The following is an 8,837-nucleotide window of genomic DNA, read 5'->3' as shown; positions in this document are numbered from 1 at the left end:
TACCCTGTCTAATTGAAGCTCCGCTGCCTGACCCCAAGAAACCTCCCAGGCTCCCTGATGCGTACCCCCCTTCCCAGATATTCCCAGCGCTTCTGAACCCCAAACACACTCGTCTGGTATTTTCAGTAACAGCACTGAGCATTTTCCTACAATGTTTGAGTGGAGAATGCATTTGTAGGGATGGTGTTCTCCATACAGAACGTCCCCAGACCTCTGATATGCTTGGGTTTGCCCTGGTGGGCTGTCCTCTTCCCTTCAGGCCTCAGGTTTTCCACAGGGTTTAGGTCCAGAGACTGATTGTAAAACCCCGATTTTGTTTTCACAGAACCATTTCCACTTTGATTTTTTTGAGGTGTGCTTGGCGTTGTCATTGTCCAATCGCAAGCCTCCTGTCAGGCCACCTGGCTGTTGTCCACATGCCTGGTGGAGTTCAGTAGGTCCCCTGCACCAGAGCATCAGAGGTCCAGCCTCGTGATGTGATGTGGGGACGAGGTGCTTTTCCTTGTATGCATCCCTTTTCCTCATGCAACCCTTCCAGAGAACGAGCTGGTGTGGAGACAAAGCTGTTGGGAAGGAGAAGCAGTTTTATGGTCGACATTAAAACTGACTGAAAGATGCAGCTAAACTGCAGTTCTTGAGCAGTGATCCTTTTTGATTATTTCCATTACGGTGTCTAAGTGTTCATGCATTTCTGCGATCCCATCAGCTGATTTCTGTACACCAAAGACCATCTGTCTTTTGATTTGACAGTTCATTCAGTTCATTTGTCTTTCCTGGTGGTGATGGGTTAGGTGATTTTATAAGCGTGTTGTTTCCTTTTCTATACCAAGTGATCCCGGAAGTGATGAAAGGGCATATGCTCCTTAACACTGGATGAATTATAATCTTATAATGGATTTAACTGATTTTATTTAAACAAATATTCAGGATAGATGCCTTCATGTCCTTTTATATGGCCTTTTCCCCATATTTACATCAGGCTGTCAGTAATTCTGCCCCTGACGGACAGTCACATCTGGCCTCGGTTTGGTTCTGTTTTATTTCTGCTTCTCCAAGTGTGGCTGTGAAAGGAGGTGTGCTGTTCAGTCAAAATGTGGCTGGTTTACATTCAGCAGGAAATTCCAGTAAAATTCTGAAGCACGGCAGAGGTTTTGGGGGGAAGCTGTTTAATGGCCATGGGGGTCTAGGTGTGTTTGCTGGGAGTTTCCCATTAAAGGCTGGGGGGGGGGGGGTCTTGGCTGAATTAGCGAAGAATAAAAATGCAAACCTGTGCAACAGTGTGAGGCGGCCATTCTGTTTTGTTGAATCCAGGTTCGCTGTAGCGTCAGGCTTTAGCCCGTTCCGCCGGGTTTCTGACTGTGCCGTGAGTCACTGTGCAGGAGGGAAAGTCTGAGATTCCTCATGGGATTAGTGACACTCATGTCTGGGACAATGGAGCGCCCCCCTGCTGGGCACCACACGGGGCTGCTTTTCTGCTGTTTCCACAGCACACAGCCCGTCTGCGTCCCTAAACCTGGCCCCCAACAGCAGCTGGAGAAACTCCACTATCACCACTCCACTCACTGAGGTCCACTATCACCACTCCACTCACTGAGGTCCACTATCACCACTCCACTCACTGAGGTCCACTATCACCACTCCACTCACTGCGGTCCACAGGTCCACTATCACCACTCCACTCACTGAGGTCCACTATCACCACTCCACTCACTGTGGTCCACAGGTCCACTATCACCACTCCACTCACTGAGGTCCACTATCACCACTCCACTCACTGCGGTCCACAGGTCCACTATCACCACTCCACTCACTGAGGTCCACTATCACCACTCCACTCACTGAGGTCCACGGGTCCACTATCACCACTCCACTCACTGCGGTCCACAGGTCCACTATCACCACTCCACTCACTGAGGTCCACTATCACCACTCCACTCACTGTGGTCCACAAGTCCACTATCACCACTCCACTCACTGTGGTCCACAAGTCCACTATCACCACTCCACTCACTGAGGTCCACTATCACCACTCCACTCACTGCGGTCCACTATCACCACTTATGTTCACAGGTCCTGCAAATCATTTGAATACACACCTGGTTTGTTATTGGCTCTCCAACTGGAGCGGGCTGTGTGATTGGCTGTCTAGCAGGACACAACTAGAAAACAAAATTACATAAATATACATCATGCAATCTGTGCTATCCTGTGCTATTTAATAATTACTTATGAAAAGTGACTTACTGACCATATAAGCTACTGTTACTGCTAGATGTCATAGAGACTGTGTAGTGCATGACATTACATTACTGGCATTTAGCAGACACCCCTATCTCGAGCGACACAGCTTTTTCATTTAGCGGAATATATACGAAACCAATTTAGGTTAAGTACCTTCTTCAAGGGTACAATGGCAGTATCCCATATGGGAACTGAACCTGTAACCTTTAGGTTATGCTCACTACACACCTCCACCTTCAGTTCAAAGCCATTTTATTTGTATAGTGCTTTTTACAGAGGCACTGCCCCACTGCTTTGCAGTACAACATTAGGCAGAAAATGGGCCATAGTTCAGATCTGATCTATGATGAATATTATGCAAATGAGAAGCATTAAAATGGGCATCCTGACCGAACCCAACCGGGCCCAAAGGCAGGCTGTGCTCAGGCTGGCCTGTTTTCAGATTTGTGATGTTCCGATTGGGCACTGGCCCACTGCCAGCCCAGAAGTTTACAAATGGTAGCCTAGCAACACATCTGCCAGCTGTCAGTGACAATTGACAACAATGATGCAATGCTACCAGTTTTTATTGTGTTCCTTTATTCTCAATTCAAAAATTAAAAAAGCCTTGACAGCACAGAAGCAATGAACATATTCATGTAATGATTAACAGAAGGAAAAATGGCGCAACAGCTAGCTGGCTAGCCTGTTCTGATCATTATGAACATGAATATGAATTATTCCTCAATTATTCCTGCACTTCCTTAAAAATAATCTAAAACCCAAAATAAGTATTAACCCTGATTAAGCAGTTGACTGGCTTTTTCAGGTGGCTTTGCTCTTGAAATTCTGGTGAAATGTCACACCATTAACATTGTGAGCTAAAAATATAGCACTGTGAATAGTAACATATTAAGAGTTTCCTGCAAAGTGCAATTAGTGTCAAAACAATGCCCACATTTTCGCTCCGGATCCTGTCTGCGTGCTTCAGAACTGGTTTGTTATTCATTTTCCCCTGATTGCAGTTTCCCAAGCATTTCAGAACGTGCTTTCCTCCCTCCCCCACTGAGAACATGGGGCTGCTGTAGTTCTTTAATGAATTAATATTCATTATTAATTCATTAAAGAAAGAGACAATTACGTAGAGTGATGTGATTTTAAGTTTAAAAAAAAAATTAAAATATAAAATGGACACAGTATCTGCTACTGGATTCAGGACCTTGTTAAAAATGAAAACTGCAGATGCCAATGCTCTGTGCAGACCTGTCAGGAGTGGGGCTTGTGTGTGTGTGTGTGTGTGTGTGTGACAGAGTGGGGCTTGTGTGTGTGTGTGTGTGTGTGTGTGACAGAGTGGGGCTTGTGTGTGTGTGTGTGACAGAGTGGGGCTTGTGTGTGTGTGTGACAGAGTGGGGCTTGTGTGTGTGTGTGTGTGTGTGACAGAGTGGGGCTTGTGTGTGTGTGTGTGTGTGTGTGTGTGACAGAGTGGGGCTTGTGTGTGTGTGTGTGTGTGACAGAGTGGGGCTTGTGTGTGTGTGTGTGACGAGTGGGCTGTGTGTGTGGTGTGTGTGTGTGTGTGTGGTGTGACAGAGTGGGGCTTGTGTGTGTGTGTGTGACAGAGTGGGGCTTGTGTGTGTGTGTGTGACAGAGTGGGGCTTGTGTGTGTGTGTGGACAGAGTGGGGCTTGTGTGTGTGTGTGTGACAGAGTGGGCTTGTGTGTGTGTGTGTGACAGAGTGGGGCTTGTGTGTGTGTGTGTGACAGAGTGGGGCTTGTGTGTGTGTGTGTGTGACAGAGTGGGGCTTGTGTGTGTGTGTGTGACAGAGTGGGGCTTGTGTGTGTGTGTGTGTGACAGAGTGGGGCTTGTGTGTGTGTGTGTGTGTGTGTGTGACAGAGTGGGGCTTGTGTGTGTGTGTGTGACAGAGTGGGGCTTGTGTGTGTGTGTGTGACAGAGTGGGGCTTGTGTGTGTGTGTGTGACAGAGTGGGGCTTGTGTGTGTGTGTGACAGAGTGGGGCTTGTGTGTGTGTGTGTGTGACAGAGTGGGGCTTGTGTGTGTGTGTGTGTGACAGAGTCGGGCTTGTGTGTGTGTGTGGGGACAGAGTGGGGCTTGTGTGTGTGTGTGTGACAGAGTGGGGCTTGTGTGTGTGTGTGTGTGACAGAGTGGGGCTTGTGTGTGTGTGTGTGACAGAGTGGGGCTTGTGTGTGTGTGACAGAGTGGGGCTTGTGTGTGTGTGTGTGACAGAGTGGGGCTTGTGTGTGTGTGTGTGACAGAGTGGGCTTGTGTGTGTGTGTGTGACAGAGTGGGGCTTGTGTGTGTGTGTGTGACAGAGTGGGGCTTGTGTGTGTGTGTGACAGAGTGGGGCTTGTGTGTGTGTGTGACAGAGTGGGGCTTGTGTGTGTGTGTGACAGAGTGGGGCTTGTGTGTGTGTGTGACAGAGTGGGGCTTGTGTGTGTGTGTGGACAGAGTGGGGCTTGTGTGTGGTGTGTGACAGAGTGGGCTTGTGTGTGTGTTGACAGAGTGGGCTTGTGTGTGTGTGTGTGCTTGGTGTGAAGAGTGGGGCTTGTGTGTGTGTGACAGAGTGGGGCTTGTGTGTGTGTGTGTGACAGAGTGGGGCTTGTGTTGTGTGTGTGTGACAGAGTGGGGCTTGTGTGTGTGACAGAGTGGGCTTGTGTGTGTGTGTGTGACAGAGTGGGCTTGTGTGTGTGTGTGTGACAGAGTGGGGCTTGTGTGTGTGGTGTGACAGAGTGGGGCTTGTGTGTGTGTGTGTGACAGAGTGGGGCTTGTGTGTGTGTGTGTGACGAAGTGGGGCTTGTGTGTGTGTGTGTGACAGAGTGGGGCTTGTGTGTGTGTGTGATAGAGTGGGAGATCTCACTTCAGATTCATTACTGCTCACACTGCTGGACCTCAGCCCCCCCACCCCCCAAGCTCCCCCCCATCAGAGTGAGATCATCAGGAAGGGTGAGTTGACCCTGAAAGAGAGAGCGTACTAGTGCGATACATGCATGTGCATGACAAAAAAAAAACCACGCCCCACCAAGCCCCTTCCTTCCTCCCCTCTGTCTCATTCTCCCTCGGTACAGAATGTCTGATTACACTCTTAGGCTGTGACAAATCTCTGAGTCACAGCTGGACGACTGCCTCCCTTAACACCACTGCACCTGCTGTTTGGACAACATCCTAATTTTGACACCCCCCTCAGTACCACAACCAGAGTTCAGAAAATTACCACTCTACCCCCACACGTGTAATACCAGGACACAAACCGATCTGGACCAGGCTCCTTTCTTCTTCATATGAGTGGTAGTGGATATGTTGAAGTCCAGTCAGAACGGAAATGATGTTTTGATTGGTGTTTCTGTTTTGGGCCTCTCAGACCTGGCCTGGACCTGCACCCCCCACCAAGCAGCACTGTGTTCCTAGACACGCCCGGGGTGTGAATCGGCCAATGGAACTGGCCCCCAGCAGGAGGGGATGCCTGAGAGATGACATCATGGTTTGTCAGCAGCAGTAAGTGACTCTTGGCCCTACTGACCAGTCTGAGGTCAAAGTTCAATGCCCACATCATGAGAAACAGTCAAATCCAGCCCCTCTCCCAAGCTGCCAGGGTCTTCCAGGGTCAAGTTTACTTTTTAAAAGGCTGGCCAGCCTCGTAACAGTGGCACTGTTTTACAAACAGGTTCAGGAAACAGAAAATACATCATTTATACTCTATTGTTTCTGTATAATTTGTTTTTGAACTTGCTTCCTTAATATCAAACTACATGTGATTTTGTCATGAGTATAATAATAATTTTATTTATATAGTGCTTTTCAGAACATGGCACTCAAAACTTTTCAAACCAATAGAAAAAAACAAGGAAAAGATAAACCAAAGTAACTCATGAAGGTAAATCTGGACCAACAAAACATGGACAGCTTGAAAAGGATAAGGGAATATTGAAAAACACAATAAAATAAAAATAACATAAAATGAAAACTTAATTCACCTGATGGCCAATCAAAAAAAAAGCGTTTTTAAAAGTGACTTAAAACTGTCAACTGTCTCTGCCTGTCTAATGTTAACAGAGTGAATTCCCGAGCTTGGGAAGCTTCAGAAAGAAAGATCAGCTTTAGTTTTCAGTCTGGATCACAGGACAGTAAGGGTGTTCACCTCAAATTCTTCTTGAAAGGAATCTGCAGCTTGTGTTTAAAAAGGATACACTGTCATTACATCATTTAAATAATAACAAATTCATTATTTATTACTTATGGCTTTCACTTAAGATGGTTTAGAGCTCCTTCATGCCTTTCAGTGCCAAATACAACTAATGGATGCGACCGCTTCATGAAGCAGGCGGCAAAATCACACAAACACTCTGCACAATATGCCCTGCTATGGTAGAGAGAGCTGTGTCCGGTTGTATGAGTCTGGGTGCTGGGTGATGCCTGTGTAAAAGCATCATGCTCGGGGAGCTGTGTCCGGGTGTATGAGTCTGGGTGCTGGGTGATGCCTGTGTAAAAGCATCATGCTGAGTTTGTGCTGTACAGGCACAGCTCTGTACTGCTGTGGGCCTGACTGTGGACCATGGGGGCGAGGGGGGGGGGGGGGTTCAAGGGGGGAGGGGACAATATCTGCCCAGCAATAAAGTTTATGTTTGTGCAGAACACTATGGTTATGAATTAAGGTTCAGTGGCTGGAGTGTGCAAGTGTATGTGAGGATCCTGAAAAGACGAGCAGGAATGTCTCTGGAATTTCCTTTATTAAAAAAACCCATATGACCACATTAGTCCCTGTAACTAAGCAACTGCAGACTCTTTACAGTTGCCATGGCGAGGAGCCTTTCAGTGACGTTGTCACACTGTTTGCCTCTTTTCTCTCCTCCACCAAAAAGCTGGCGGGAAGGCTCTTTTAAAGATGCCTGACCCCCCCCCCCCCCCCCGCTTCTGCCCACCCAAATGACTAAATGCGAATAGACTGGAACTAACAACCACACAATAAACACTCAAACTGCTGGTCTCTGCCACAGCAGATAGGATGCAACCATGTTTGGCCTGAAAATTCAATGGATGCAACCTTTGAAAGCCAATTATAGAGTCTAATTAAGGGGAGATTGTTATTACATCCAGAATATTACAACAATACTGCAGTGAGAACATGTGTTTTGTTTTGCAATCTGCATAGACCATGGCTTTTGACTTCCACTGATCACGTGGATATGTTTTTTCTTTCCCTGTTTATTGTTGAGTTCTGTTCTCAAAGTGTTTGTCCTTTTGTCGTGCACATTTTGAGCCTAGGCTACATATAGGCTAACAGAGTGGTGTGTTATTAATATGTGATATGCAGACAGTGGACAGGTATTTGAACTCGTGATTGGAAAAGATAGGAGTCATGGGGAAACACCATAACTGTTGGATTATAATTTCAAAATACACCATAATTGCAGTTTATGCAGCACTGCCACGTAATAATGACTTATTGTTCGTTCATAATTGTTCTCAAAGGCCGGCGTGTTTTCTGGTTTAATGAGGGCATATGACTGGCTAAGCGTCTTATGTGGTAGTCTTAAATATAATGCGCTTTGAATTTTGTTCAGAAGATTTAGAGCAGGGCACATTTATTATTAGCAGGTGTTTTACCCACAATAAAACCGCGCCATTTCGAAGAATATTTTTCTCAACTTAAACTTAACAATACTATTGTTAATTACACTCATTATGCGATGCTACATTATTTCCCTTATGCAGACGCTGGCGTCGGATCAATTGCTTCTTCGCGTGCTTGAACTTGTTCTACTTTTTACCAATTTACACTACGTGAAACGGCGACGTAGCCAAGAGCGAGCAAACGCACGGTACTGACCATGTACATTTCCGAGAGGGGTCGAGTAAACGCTATAATAACAGCAAATAGTACGATGGGGGAATTTGTAATGGAATCTGGTGTAGATGATATGGGGAGGTGCTTCCAGCAAATTCTAAAAGGCGTCTCGCCTCTTTCACTCTCGCCTCTTCAAGTTGCATGGGGGATGGGAGGGTGTTCGGTCGGGTATTGTGCGTTATGCTGAAGAATCCTTTGAGTGAATGGGTATTGTCATGCGCGTTTTTATGGCTTACCGAAATACTTTCTCCTGCTGACAAGGGGGTCAGAGGGCCCGCTGTGGGAATTCGGGGCACTACTTTAGCGTCTGTGCGAATCTCTGGTTAAATAATAGTGACTAACAAAGTCAGCCATATTGAAAATCTCAGGGAATGGATAGGCAACTGAAAAACTTTTTTGAAAAACATCAATTTGCCCTATGGGAAATGTTAAATATTTCAAAACTTACATCAATTTCTGTATATTAAATGTACGCCGACTCCAGTTTTACCATACCCAGCGTAAAAACTTTAATACCATTCCAAGCTGAAGTACCGACCTGATAAAGGAAGCTACCCTGATAGTTGTTTGACTGTTGTATCCGCTATAATGCTTATTTTTAGGAGAACACTATTCTACATTATCAGCCTAATCCGACCCAAACCTGACCACTGCTTTCTTTTCTGTTTTCATTATTACAACAAGCTGTTTTATTTATAATAGGCTACTAGTTTATGGTATATATTTTTTAAATATAACAGCACAGCCCAAATACACAAACGGG

This window comes from Anguilla rostrata, chromosome 10 (assembly GCF_018555375.3).
Source record: "Anguilla rostrata isolate EN2019 chromosome 10, ASM1855537v3, whole genome shotgun sequence".
In the NCBI taxonomy this organism is placed as follows: Eukaryota; Metazoa; Chordata; class Actinopteri; order Anguilliformes; family Anguillidae; genus Anguilla; species Anguilla rostrata.
Note: the sequence above shows the minus strand (reverse complement) of the source record.